A 14,637-nucleotide genomic window follows, 5' to 3' on the forward strand; every position below is an offset into this window, starting at 1 on the left:
TTCGAACTAATAAAATAAGAACGAGTGCCGAATATCAAATAAAAAGCGAAACACCGAAATATTGAGGTTTTACGAGCGTTTCCAATTGTTAATCACGAATTTCGTACGTGTAGGCAAGAGAGAGAGAGAGAGGGCGAGAGAGAGAGAGAGAGGGCGAGAGAGAGAGAGAGAGGGCGAGAGAGAGAGAGAGAGAGAGAGTAGAATGGCAAGGAAACGGTGGAATAATTGAAACGGTATGCGAAATTGCTTGTTCGCGCAAATGAACGGAACAAAGCAGAGAGATGATGTTATAAAATATTGAAAAGAAGGCAGGTGAGGGTTTTCGGTGTCGTTTGGCGCGTTGTTTGTCTTATCGCAAAACAATCACCGAATCGCCGGTATTATCCCGACGCGATCGCTGCGGTGAAAAGCAAATTGCTAGGCACGAAATTGATTTCCCTCTATTGAATTGCTCTGTCCTGCAGTTCTGTTGAAATCTTGCGACTGTGTGTGTGTGTGTGTGTGTGCGTGCATGTGCGTGTGTGTAACTGAAATGCAAGTGACGGACCCATGGAAAAAAAATCCGTCGGGACAATGGAGGCTATCTTAACCGCGCGCAACCATCACCCTTCTCCGCTTTTTCAACTAAACTTCATGTTCGACGTTTGACTGTCAGCTATTCTTTCGTGTTTACAGTTATATAACTGGCCATCCTTTCACGGATCATACCGCCAACGATTCTATATGCCTTTCACACTTTCGGTGATTTATTCGACAGATGGAATGTACGGCAGGAATTTTTCCAGAGAATAAAGCAACGGGGTTTTTAAACGTTCGAAAGAAACAATGCTGCCGTTTACGTTAATTTTATCACACGTTTCTTCGGTGGTTAAACAATTTCAATTTACAGCAGAAGCATTTGAAATATAAAAAGTTTATTTCTCTACGTTGCAATTTATTTATTTTCTTAAATTCACTTGACCATCGTAGGAAAGCTTTTACCCGCGCGTCTAAAATTCATAGACAAGGCCTCGCGTCATCTTGCCGCTTCCGATCGCATCGTGAAAGGCCAATGGGTCGAATGCTTCGTGTTTCGACATCGAAGGAAGTGCGTCGTATTTCAGCCGCAGCAATTTACCGGCGATTTATAACCATTGACGAAAAGTCATGGACGTAGAAAAGTTAGGGTATATAGACACGCGTAAAAGTATCGATATACGAAGTGTATCGGATCGTAGAACGGTGTATGGGCTTTCCAGAAGAAAATAAGGGGACAGTGTAAAGTAGAAAGTTTACGCGTTGCCTGGTACCGTTGCACTTGAGTTCTATGTGGTTATACAACGACGATATGGCATCGAGGTGCACGAGAAAATTGTAGGAGAACGTTTACGCAAATATGCTTCTCGTACGTTGTCACTGCGGAGAATTAAGCTATGCCAAAATTAAATAAAATTATTAATATTTATACGTACTATTTTCTACGTAATGAAGTCGCTCAGGATCAAAAATTCCTGTCATCTCTATTTTTATCTATTGTTATCTATTGTTATATACTATTAGTATTTACCAAAATACACAATTGGTTTAAGTTTTCAGAAGCAAAATGATTAGCCTCGATGGACGTTTGATTCTGTGTGTTTCTATGTAGCTCGGTTAATGATCGGTAAAGTAGTAATCCTAAAAGTATAATGTAAAATATTATCTTAGAAAGATAATAATAGAAAAAATTTGTTATAGTATAATATAGCGTTAGATAAATAAAAGAAGGTGCTTAAATTGTATATGACAAATTAACGTAGAATGATTCATTTGTAATAAATCGTTTCGTGGAGATAATGATATTAATTCCTTCTCCTGTTTCAGAAATCGGCAAGTGCGGCTGCCACGTCCAACTTCTGCAACCCGTAAGTTTGCCACGATATACTACCAAAATATAATTGACACTATACGGTCCGCTTACGCTCGGATATCAAGCAAAGGCAGATTATAAATCACGAGACCTTTAGCTTCGTGCTAATGTACGCTTTTACGATCGGCTCATTGCCACAAAGTGCGTCATAAAGAAGCTAATAAAGTCCATCCGTGCTGGATGCTATCTTTATGAATTCGTGCCAGCCAGCTTCGCGCTTGTTTCGTTTTGTCCCTAGTCGTTGTTCCTTTTGTCAGCTCAACGCTGTACTTCAAATTTATTCGGCTAGAAATTCAGGTAAATTTATTCATGTTTCTTCAACCTGTTGGCCGAGTCATCCCTTAATTATTTAAAAGTTCCATGAAGATATGATATTGATTTCACGTTGGTCCTGGATTTTAATAAAAATTTTAATACATTTGAACAAAACGTAAGAAGATAGTAAATTGCTGAATAAATTATCGCGTGAACTCGTCTCAATTAACAGGTTGAAAATTCATCGATAGGAATACAGATTAACTCTCGATTTCAAAATTGTTAAAATCGGCAAAGGTATCTTCGAACGAAAATGTTCGTACAAAACATCGCGTAACTAAAAATACTCTCAGGGGAGCGGATAAAAGAATTAGGAAAAAAATCACGAAAAAGAAAGATGCAAGCAAAAAATAGTTTCGCGTCTAGGGATTACCGAGCTTTTGGAAATATTTGTATAACCCAATTTACAGGACAGACAGGTGCCGGTAAGAATTTTCACAAGTGTATTTTTTAAAGCAAACACGGGCCGTTGGTCGTTAACTGAAAAATCTGGACAAAAGCGGGACGTTTAAAACAATTACGCGGCGAGAGATTGACGAAATTTTTGCCGCATTTCCTTGCCGCGCGTAAAACTTTTCGCATTAATAATCGCACGGAATCATTGTCCGGCCGCGAAACGAATGGGGAGATTTTTGTACAAGCCAGAGGATAAAAAGGGACGTTTGACTAGGTGACCTCCATCGGGTTTTTGTCGCGTATGTTTGCCTCCGTTCAACGCCGACGCCTGCAAAAAGATCGTTAGCGGGATCTAGAAATGGTATACCGATGTGGCTTATCGATTCTAATTTACCGGAAAGTCATTATCGCGCTAAAAAGTTGCTATTCCATTCCATAATGTTGCCTTGGAATTCCTGTCAGACCCAATTTTCAGTTATCTGTTCTAGTCGTCCTAAATTCGCAACGAATTTCCAGGTAATTTCAAGTTTGAATCATATTATGATTGTATATTTCCTTGGACATTCCTCTCAACATGAAAACCATAAATACGTATATAGGATGAAAACCTATTGCCGTAGCCATGGAATTTCTTGAAAGAATAGATTTGAATTATTCAAACGTACCAAAATTTTCTAATTTGAAATGTAACGAACGTAAATTCCAATTGTGCCATTTTATAACGTAAACGTAACTAAACCTGCCACAGTGGAAACCCCGTTAGCCTAATCTTCGCTCTAATCGGCGAAACAATTTCGACTTTATCTCTCGACCATGGATTGCAACACGGCTGAATACGCATATTAGCGATTATTCGCGTCGATCGCGCGACAACGATGCCCGCGTAACCGATAAACGTTAATAAACCTCGTATAACTATATTGGGCGACGTGTAATTCCCGATTCAATCGGCGGAATCGTCTCTCTATGACTGTGAAGAACGTCACCGTGGAAACGATTGTAATCTGATGTCTGCCCCGAGAAAGCCCGTGATTATTCTAATGCATCGAACTAAGCAAGAGAGGATCGACTTGTATCGGATCGACTTAATATTCATCGTCGAGCGCCTTACAAATTGTATTCTCAATTTTCATGAGGAAGTCCTCCTTCCAAAGTGATTTGGTCGTCGCGTCGCGTATCCTTGGGTTAAAAAGCGAAAAGTCAGCTGGAAGTTGTAACGATCTAGTTGTGTAGGAGGTTGGAAAGAAGGAGAGGGAGGGAAGAAGGTGACTTTTTATCGAGACAGCCAGGTCGTACGATGGACCGATTATAGGGTGGAAGTATCGAGTGGACCATTAAATCGTAGCCGGAGCAATTACAACCGATCTACTCGCGTCTGATGATGTTGATTTAAGCCACGCTCTCAGTGAGATCGTCAAAGATGCCGTTTATTATTCGCAATAGTCGATTAGTGGAGGAATAGCGCGACACAGCCAGCGCTTTATCGAGCTTTCTCGAGTGCTTTAAGAAATCGAACGGAGGACTTTGAAGATTGAACGCCGAAAGAGGCGCGCTATTAGCAAGCACAGGGTACGCTGTTGCGACACACCGTGTCTAGCTTGTTTGGAATTTAAACGAGTAACTCGAGTCGGTTGGCTCAGGCAGAAGAGGCCAGACAGATTCGAGTGCGTACAATTAATTAATTTTTTCTCTGATGAAGTTTGTAACGTTTATCGAGAGAGAATTTATAACGAAATATGAACGGTGCGAAATATCGGAGGCACGTCTTATCTCTTTGTAGACTTTTGGCTATCTAATTTAAGTATTTGACAGAAGCATCCATTTCTACTTGAATTACTCCATCCGAGACACTGATAAAGGATAGGATTTAATTCCATAATAGAACAATAATTTAATAACGAAGAAAGTTCGTTTTAATTGAAAAATTCGTACTGTTTGCTGCTTGTTATTAATATCTTTGAAGGAAGGGAAAGGGCAAGGAAAGGGACAGTTTAATTACTCAGAGGTTCTAGTCGAAATTCACGAAGAACGTACGAAACGATTCGAAAAAAGCGAAGCTTAAATATTTAATAAAAAAAGGAAGTCAGAAACGCAGTCTCATCTCAGACTCCTTTTCTCCTGGCTCTTCGACTCTTTAATCAATGAGCACCGAGAAAACTTCCGTAATTCTTCCTGTTCTCGCTGCATTTCTCTTCTCTTTCCTGCAACGATATACTGAAAAAGATATTTACTCGTCCTAACAAAGTTCATTAAAAACAGAACCACGGCCCAAGAACTCGGAAATTACTTACTGATTTGGAATTCAATTTCGAGGAACGCTGGAAAACTATTTCCCACTCGTAATCAGCCGATTCTTTGCACCCGCCGCTAATGACTAAAGCGTTAACGAATGAAGAATATGAAGAAACACGTGCACGGCCGAAACGGCGAGCGCAAGTTCGCCCGTTCGAAGTGAAACTGCTCTCGAACAACTCTCAGAGCCCGAGAAGGTCTCGTTAAAAAGTGTTCAGAAGTGTATCAGTTATCGAAAACGCCTCGACCAGGTTGAATGGGTCGGTGACACCCGAGAAATCACTTTCATGAACGAGAATCCTTAAGGTCGCGTTTAGAAGGAGAGAAAAAGAGAAACGAGAAAAAAGGAGAAAAAAATAGATAGATAGATGGATAGATAGATAGAGAGAGAGAGAGAGAGAGAGAGAGAGAGAGAGAGAGAGCGTACAGACAGGAAGGTCGGCCATCCCGCGGCAACTCGTTCCCTTCGAAATTCTCGGCGAAATATCGACGCGATTCCGATAACTTATGACGGCTGCTGCTTCCAGTTCCACCACTTCTATGGTGATTGCCTTTTGTTACGGCTGAATAGCGTCCGTTGGTGCTCGAGTCCTGGCTTGTGCCGTTCCATGAGGTTCCTTGCACTCGTTCCCTTCGTACCGGGAGAAAATGGAGTTCCTTTCTACGGGACTCTTTCGAGGGACAACTTCTTTTCGACTGAAACTGACCGCAGCGCAGCTGAGTAGGCAGGGAGACCCGAAGGACCATGTACCACGGTCATCGAAGAAAAGGGAGTGGAAAGTGGGTTTTCACTTGAAAGATCGTTGGGAGGCAGGGGAAATTATTGGAGGATAAAGTTTTAGGCCCTTTGCCCTCTGGCGAACAGATTGCAGGTTTAGCCATTTCACTGTTATTTTTATTCTATGAAAATCACTGCAGGCTGTCGCGTACAGTAACCACTCGATCTTCGTTCGTTCTTTTATTGAATCGAGCGGAGAAGTTGTTGCGTTTTTACCGTATTAGATATCGCCATGTTATATTTACAGGATTATCGATATTTCCACGAGTTTTTCGATTGCTTCTTTGTAGAAGCTTCGTTGTTTGATCGTGAAATAACCCCGCCAGAGGAGTATATACACCTTATCTATACAAATCGCTATTATCACAAACGAAACGCAAATAAAATCGAAGATATCAATTTAATCGTCAATCGAACGGGCGCGACCGATATTCCTCAGGAAAACCACTATGTACGGCTTGCGTTTCGAACAATCGTTTCACCTTCAATACCAGTCCGTTGTTACCATTTTTACAGGAATATTTTGATATTTTGCGCTGCAAGTTCCAACTTGGAAAACATTCGCTGATACGCGGTACAACGTTGGCAGGAAAAATTCTCTGTAAAAATATGGCCTGAGATAGAAGCCGGATCGGTAGGGAAATATGTAGGAAGGAAGATTCGATCGATCGACGGCCCATTTAATTTTCAGATTCTATTTTTAAATGGCAGTCGCGTTTGGGTTTTCTCTGTGAGCCCTGCTCGCCGTATCTACGAGGATGGCTAGCATCGGCGGTGGAAAAGGGGGTGGACAGCATTCCTTTCTATGCGTAACAAAATTAAATTCTCCGACGACGGATTGGTAACCGCCGCATTCTTCTGCGTGCGGAAAAACTAATTGCACCGGTTCGTCTTCAATGAATTTTCCCTGGCCATTATTCAGCTCGGGAACATTGCCACACCGCCGTTGAAAAAACAAATACGTTGTGTGTCATTTTGCGAGAGGGTAGTCGCGTTTCCGTGGAAAGAACGAACGTTGATTGACCGTTCCTGTGGACTCGTAAATTTTTATAATTCGTTCGTTTAATTTTTGCTTTTATAAACGCTCACGTGTGTTCGTGACTTGTTGATACTGAGCCGACTCGATTGCTCGAATTTATCGTCCGTTCGTATCGATATTATTGCCCCGCTTTTACACCGCAACCACTGGAACTGCCTTTTCCCTATTCGTTGACTATCGCCAATACTTTCGGCTAATGTTTGGTACAAGCGACCTGAAATTTGTGATCGATTGCACCTCTAAGGTTAGATGAGTTTAATGATTTTTCTATCGGTGAATGATTTTATTCGTCGTTTTATTTTTCGTATCGTTTCATTATAAAACGTATGGCGATCAGAGTCGAAGTCGACAGTCTTAGCCATTTCAAACCATCCGGTTCTCACGTAACACATAACATAACTCGTTAAAAATGTGGACAACACTAGAGTTTTCTATCGTTGTACGATATTTTACTCGTTAAGAGTTTACCCATCGCAGTTGGAAGTTGTACGAACGTTTTCGTTGTTTTGGAACTCGATGCTTTAGCGAGGCGTGCCGCTACGATTCAAACGAGACAGTTTGTCGAGTCTAATTTGCATGATTTTTACAGTTTCAAGTATTGCGCAAATTTAATTGTTTTCGCTCCTCTAGTCCCATCGTACTATTGAATACCGCGATAATTGTCTAAAAATCTAGGAAAAGTGACGATCATTACGTTATGAAATCTCCCGGCATTCGCCTCCTGTGATCAAAACAGAACTGGTTGTCCAGATAAATAGACAAACGTAATCATAAATGTACGTGTTGATGTTATCGTGAATTTGTCCTGTAGTTCATCGAAAAGCAAGCAAGAGTAGAAAGACGAATAATAATTAATTCGTATGGTTTATCGGCCGATTAAATATTCATATGACTGTAGAAATGCATAGAGTTGCCCAGACACTTGTCAAAAATTATAACTTTCTTCTTAGTACAATCAATGCATTATTTCTTCGGCGATAAATATTTCTAACAAATTTGTAATTACTTATGCTGTCTATGATTTGTAAAATCTTACCAATCACATTGATAGTTTTGATTAAAAGTCACTCAAGATATATCATCGCGTATATGAAAGATTGGACAAATTGAGCTATTAATAAATCATAGTAAATAAGGATAGGGACGATTGGGCCGGTGAATTATATCTATTTAGAGAACGATGATTTATTTTCGGTACGCGACAGGCTGTTCGTGCAGAGGGTTAAAATACAAGGTTCACCGGCAGCGCAAATTAACAGTATAAGGCAGGTTTATGTTGCCATTGATCGTCAGTTTAATACCACCGACATTTTTTTTACCGTTCACGCGTAAAAATCCCTTAAAATGTTACCAGCAGAAAATTGCTGTTTTCCAGTTTTAATAATGGTATAGGTTTCGCGTAAGGCACGACAAATAATTTCATAAATTGCTCTGCTCTTTACCGGTATCGCTGGTCCCATGCCGGGTGCGAGGAACTGTTTAAATTTCGGTATTAAAATGTTAACTCTATATCATTTAGTACCACCTCTTTCCACCTTTATTTTTCCAAGTTGAAATATAGCACAATGCTCGATAGAAGAGCAGATAATTGTTAGTTTAAAATAACACGAACAGCGAAAGTAATCTTTTATTTTAAAATAAGGAGATTATTAAATTAATTTCGATAGAAAGTGGACGAAGTACGTAAGACCAGATACCTTACTTTGCAGACTTTTTTAAATTTCTTTACGAACTTCGTCCATCGCTTAGGAAAGGAACAGGTCGGAAAGAATCATTTAAAAAAATAACGATCAGAGATGTCTTAGACCCCATAAATTGTAAATTTTAACAATTCAAGAAGCAAACAGTGGCGAGTAGAAAACGGTCATCCGAAAAGTGGATTTCATTGTATCCAGAAAATAACCGCGAGAAATTTCGCGTTTAGCCAAAGAAGAAAAGATTTCCGCTTATTCTCCGCGGGGATCTTAAGAAAAGCTGCGAACATTTCTGCGCAACTTCCCTGACAAACTTACCCTACCCCTTTTCAAAGGCGCCTCTAAGTTTCCTTTCGTAAAGTTTTACCTTGACCCAGCAGCCGTAGCAGGCCTGGATGAAGTGCAGTGAGAATGTGCGCAACTGGTTGGCTGACAACTTTCCCGACACGTGAGAATTGCAGATGCTGCCTCGCTCTTGCTTTTAAATGTCTCTGGGAAGCTGTTAGACGCCGCGTCGTGCTCGTTTCTTCTTTGCTTGCTCATCTTCGTCTTTTCTCTGTAGTTTCTTTTTCCTCCTCCTTTTGCCTTATTTTTTTTTCTTCACGCTCGAGGCGTCAGCGGGGAATGTTGAAGTTGCTAACACTGGATGAGCAACGTATTTCGTCTCGTTGGTAGATTCGTAGGGTGAAACTGATTTTTTTAGTAACTCTCACCGAATCTGACACATTGCTCACGTGACGAAAGGTGAAATTAGATTTTTCGAAGCTTCTAAGAGGTTGATAGAGAGTTTGATCTCGTGAAAATTATTCTTCCGTAAGAATCAATCTATTCTTCATAATTATTACTCTTCACGGAATTTTATATAACTTGCAGCACGAAATACTGTAACGATTGCTGCAAAAGTAGGTCACATTTATCGAAATACTGAAAGTGGTATAACGATAAATAAATAAAACGAAACACAAAAGATATAAATCCTAGGAAGGTACATTACCTTTGAGGCAATTTTGCTATTAGCTTTTCGAACAAACCGATGATACAACGCGAGACAAAGCACGTTTGTTTCTCACGAACCGTGACAAAATCTCGTTCAGTTGCTTATGCGATTCTCTAACAGTTTGCATCCGATCGATATCGCTAGTAACGTCATTACACAGGTCTTGTCAAAATGCACGCACGATTTCGATGCAGCATTATCGCGTTTAGCGGCCGATAGGTGTAGCCAGACTGAAATTTTTACCAGGCTTGCCGGATGCCCGGTCCGGGAGCAAATATAATTTTACCGTAGAATATGGCGAAGCAGCCATGCTGAACAAAACGGATTTGAAAAAATAAAAAATTCACTCTGCCCTTCCGTGGAACGATTTTCGGTGTGATTCGGTGACAGAGAATCGGTTGTTTAAATCGAATAATTTTGTTTGCCGGCCGCTCGAATTGCGGTCGTTTGTCACGTTTGTCATATAGAAAATTCTTGCTCGCGCTTCGTCGCTTGATGAAACGATCCGTACGTTTCAGATATTTAAATGATTCTTTATTCAAACGTATTCTTCTTGTTTTATCAATCGAGGGACAAAAAAAATCCTCGGGAAAAAATTTCGGGAACGAAATTTTTGCTACGAAACTTCAAATAGATCCAGAACCAGCGTCTTTTTTTTATGTTACAACACCTTCGCTTTTACCTATAATTATTTAAGAGCTATTACATAAGATGGAATATTATCGTGGGTTCTGTTGACAGGAAACGAGACTTAAATACTTTTCAAATTGTAGTAATATATCAGAGATTTACCTAATTGAGTGACAGGTAACGTTGGCAGTGTCGCTCGTTGTCGAGTCAACTGTCCGAGCGGTATCATTTAAATAATTGCCGTGCCATATTCATCGAATTAATAATGAGTAACTTCAACCGTGTTTAACAGCTTTCATGCGGATTTCTCGCTTGGATCTATACGAATTCCGTAACAGGATTTCCAATGTTCTATCAAAACATTTTCCTAATCAATGAGATAAATTCTGATCCTTCTATAAATCATGAATCACTGTTATTCGGTAGATAAGTTAAAATTCGCTAATAACGAAGAACGCGGAACGTTCCAAATATCGTGTAGAAAATCAAGCGCGTTTCGTTTGGTAAATATTCCTTTGTTACTTATTTTCTGAAGCGACGCTCTTCAAGTTCTTCATCGCGGAACACACACCCACTTGTCAAATTGAACGTGTTATTTAATCCACGCAACGCGTTAAAGGCAGATCCACGGCTTACGTAGATAGGTGATAAGGTAATTAAACATCGCATTCTATCATCGAAGCAGTAAGCTTCGTTTCTGAATGCTCCATCGCTAATCAGTCAAAGAAACACCAAAGATGTGAATTCGGTACGTTTGCCATGCGTATCGCTTGCAAAGTATATTAGGCAGCAACGTGCGGCTGCATTCTCGCATAATTGCACGAGGCCACACCTAATTCGTGCGTTCGTGCATTTGTGCATCTACTCTAATTTGATCATATGAATGGTAAAATCGACAGATTTGGCGATCTGTTCTTCGAATCAATGTTGTTCGTTGCCTCGTTATGCAAATTGATATTTTTATGTAATAGGAATAATTAAATGGAATTTAGTTGGACACATTTAAATACTGATTGTATGTAATTTCTTTTAACCCGTGCCAAGTGAACTGTTACGTTATAAATTTACAATAACATTATATAAATCGCGTGATAGAATTCAGGAAAAGATAACCGATTACCGAATGAATAGAAACGAGTCAGGATAGTACTGTTATCGAAAATTAGAATCACGCTCGAATCGAGCACTTTCATACTACAGAATTGAAATATTATACGCTACGCTCGATATTGCAAAAGAGAAACACATACATATTTCCTATGATGATTTTTAATCTTCGAACGATCTACTTCTCGAAAAGAAAGAGGAAGAAAAAATTAATACGTTTGAAACAAAAATGAGAAAAGGAAAGGGAAGATTAAAGGAGAATGGTATATTAGAAGGTAAGTGTTTCGCTTGGAATGCAATGATTTATGACGATGATCGCGCAATAATAGCAACAGCCGAAGAAGCCCAACACGCGGTCAAGTAATTTCTGCCTCGTCATCCCCATCCGTGAAGGCTGTAAGGAATCCGGCCGATTTATGTTAACAATAGACAAAGTTCATCAGAACGCGTAGAATGTAATGCGCGGATTCGGAAATTTTGAAACTCCTCCAGTTCTCTGATTCCCGACGATTCCGGATCCCCATGTTGGCTCATCAGTCACACGTGACTGTATAATGTCCATTACACGCGGAACTGGCGAATGGATTAAGCAAATCGGTTCACGACACACGTAACATGCGCGTACGTTCACATAGGCCAGGTCTGTCCGCGAATGCGCGTCCAACTACACACACAGACAGGCTAGGTTGTGTGCGTACACCTGGCCGCGTGTATCGCAGGCCACAGCACTGGTTGCACCTAGTATCGGTTAGAATTTCCCAAGCCACAATAATTTTAGGTACCGGTGACCATAAATATCTTTCAGTCCGTTGGTAATTTTAGGCCGCACTCTGTAGTCTCCTTGAATGTGGCAAACAGAGAATAGCCGCTTTTCGAGGGCTGCGTCTTCGAAGATACATCGACGACTACGCGTTCGTTCCACTGGTTTTGCCAAAGATGGCCAGGTTATTTTATATAAATCGTTATAAGATTGTGACGATCTTGGCAATTTAGAGTACGGAAGATATTTGCTCTGTATTCATTAGGAAATATTTGCAAACTGTAATTACAACATTTATTATTTAATAATTGAATTGGAATTATATTATATTTTCAGCGACCCAAAAATACCTTCATGCGGTTAGAAAAATTATTAAATGGGATTACAAGAATTTCAATATCCATCCATCGTAAGTAAACTATTTTTTGCGCTAAATGTCAGAATTCAGTTGTTATTGGATTGGATTTCCCAAATCTATTAAATATTCCGCGCGTCAGAAATGTTTAGAGTCGACGGAAATGGACGCATGAATAATCGATTTGACAAATCATTTAGCTTTGTCGATATCTCTTGTCAATATTTTGAACGATATTATGTGTAGAATACACGCAGAGATTGAAAATATCATAGCCTAGATTTTTCACTACTGGTAGAAGGTGTCTTCCTGACCTGTTTATAAAACTCTTCCGTTTCTTATGATAAAACATCTTGAACTAGAATATCCTTATCTCGTTATTCGAACTTCCAACCACCTTTTACCATCTTTTTTCCTTCTCTGAATATTATCTATGCAGTGTTAGCGCTGCAGGGTTTCATATTGCGCGGAGAATTAATGGAGGCAACGTCGCTATCTTCGAAATTATCATTCAATGCATTCTGCGCGGATATTATTTTTCGGTTATGCAAATAAAACTGTGGCTCCGCCGGGAGCAATATGCGAATTCTCAGCAGAGGGAGCTTGTAGACTTTTATATCTGCGGGAAGGATGAAAGGAAGAGCGAATACAAGATAAAAATATGTAGGATACAAACTTCTTGTAAAAACGTTGCACTCTCGAGGCATTTCCTAAATCTTTTCTCTGTAGAGCCATTTTCTTACGGCACGTGATTGATTTTCAAATTGTAATCGATCGCAAGCAATTGTAATTTAATCTGCATATCGTAGAACAAATTTTCATTTTTCGATAGAAATAAGGATATTAAAATTGTGTTACAAACGGTAATTGAAGAAGAATTCAATCTTCAACGGAATACTAGTTTCTAAATGTAGAGTGAAGTATCTAGATGTTTTAATATTGGGCAGGAGTTATTATTAGATCAACGTTTTTATCTGAACATGGTCTAGTTTATTGAAAATTGCAAAACAATTTAATTGATGTACATACTTATGTATCTTAGTGACAAATTACGAGCCAAATGATTTCGTAACAGCACGAATCGGTTACATAGTAGCCCGTTAGTTCGGTGAGTCATATGTTTGCACGACGTAGAAATAAACAAGATCACAGCGTTGCGAAAATAAGTCGGTCGAACTTTTTTAAAGATGAAATTGGTTTATTCCATCATTTCCTTTCTAGTTCGAATATCTAAATCTAAATGGATGGTAACAGTGACCTTTTTATCATTGGATTTTTTATTTATGCCATTCGGTAAATTTCTATCCGTGCGCGTCGTCTATCATGAATTCATGTGAAAATGCGGGTTTTTTTCAGTCAGAAATCAGTTTTTAATAGGTTCGCATCGCTGTGTCCATTTTTCTCACGATGAAAAATTTCTTTCGTTACATTATATTTGATCAATACGGTGATAAAAATCGTTATTTGATTCGGTGCTATATTGTGAGCCCTATTATTTACAAAAGCAGAAATACGATATTTAAAAATATTAAAATATGATAACGGAAACTGTTCTAGAAAAGGAAAAACGAGAAAAATCTAAACGAAATAATTTATCATCGAAATTAAATAAAAATTGTACAAAAATTGTAAGGTACGATATAATATAACATAATAACATAATAATAGCTATGTTTTTTTTAAATTAAGAATAAGATTCAATTCGCGAAATAAAAATTTGTCTTCTTAAAGATTAAAATAGTAATTAACGGATGGATATGGAATTCGTTTGTTTAAATCATACAAAACACACGAAACGTATCATGCGTCTATTATCGTTTTATCGATCGTGAAGTGCATTCTTGTAAAAGTCATTGCAGTTTTTATCTGCGCGTTAACGCGTTGCAAATTCAATGAAACGAGTCCCTTCCTGCGAGCGAAATGGGGTTGTAAATCGTACCGGAAGTATCCCACGAACCACGCATTCTTTCATTTCCCCTCATCTCCTATACGCGCATTTTTTCCTTCGTATCATTTTTTTCCAGTCTCTCACTCACGCCTTCGAACTAGTACGCATCGCTCTTCAAATATTCATACTCGCTTTTTCTTTCACTATCTTTTTCTTCGAGTTTGTTTTACGGTTTTACTCCTGCCAGTCGTTTCATTCGTCACGTTTCGCGTATCAAGTATGCATCTCTCTGTCTCGCTACGTCAGATTTTAGAAATTGTCAACGTAGAGAAATTACATCGAGTCGATGAAACGTAATTAAGAGATAATAAATGACACTTGATAAATGAGCGAATACGTCTGAAGAATGTGAAGAAGAAAAATACATAAAACAATATGTGTGTACGAGGGCTAGACACGATGGAAGATTTCAGAAAACAAATGGAAGGTGTCGAAAGG

General features: G+C 39.2%; 1 protein-coding gene across 2 annotated transcripts in view; it reads left to right on the top strand.

Annotated features, from left to right (window-relative positions):
- Positions 1-14,637, top strand: part of LOC100649273 — a 248,424-nt gene that overhangs the window by 80,221 nt on the left and 153,566 nt on the right. For both annotated transcript variants that reach the window (XM_003400913.4, XM_012316578.3), the window contains one exon: positions 1,843-1,883. The gene's annotated coding sequence lies outside the window, so the exon portion shown is untranslated. The remainder of the gene's footprint in view (positions 1-1,842; positions 1,884-14,637) is intronic.

This window comes from Bombus terrestris, chromosome 14 (assembly GCF_910591885.1).
Source record: "Bombus terrestris chromosome 14, iyBomTerr1.2, whole genome shotgun sequence".
In the NCBI taxonomy this organism is placed as follows: domain Eukaryota; kingdom Metazoa; phylum Arthropoda; class Insecta; order Hymenoptera; family Apidae; genus Bombus; species Bombus terrestris.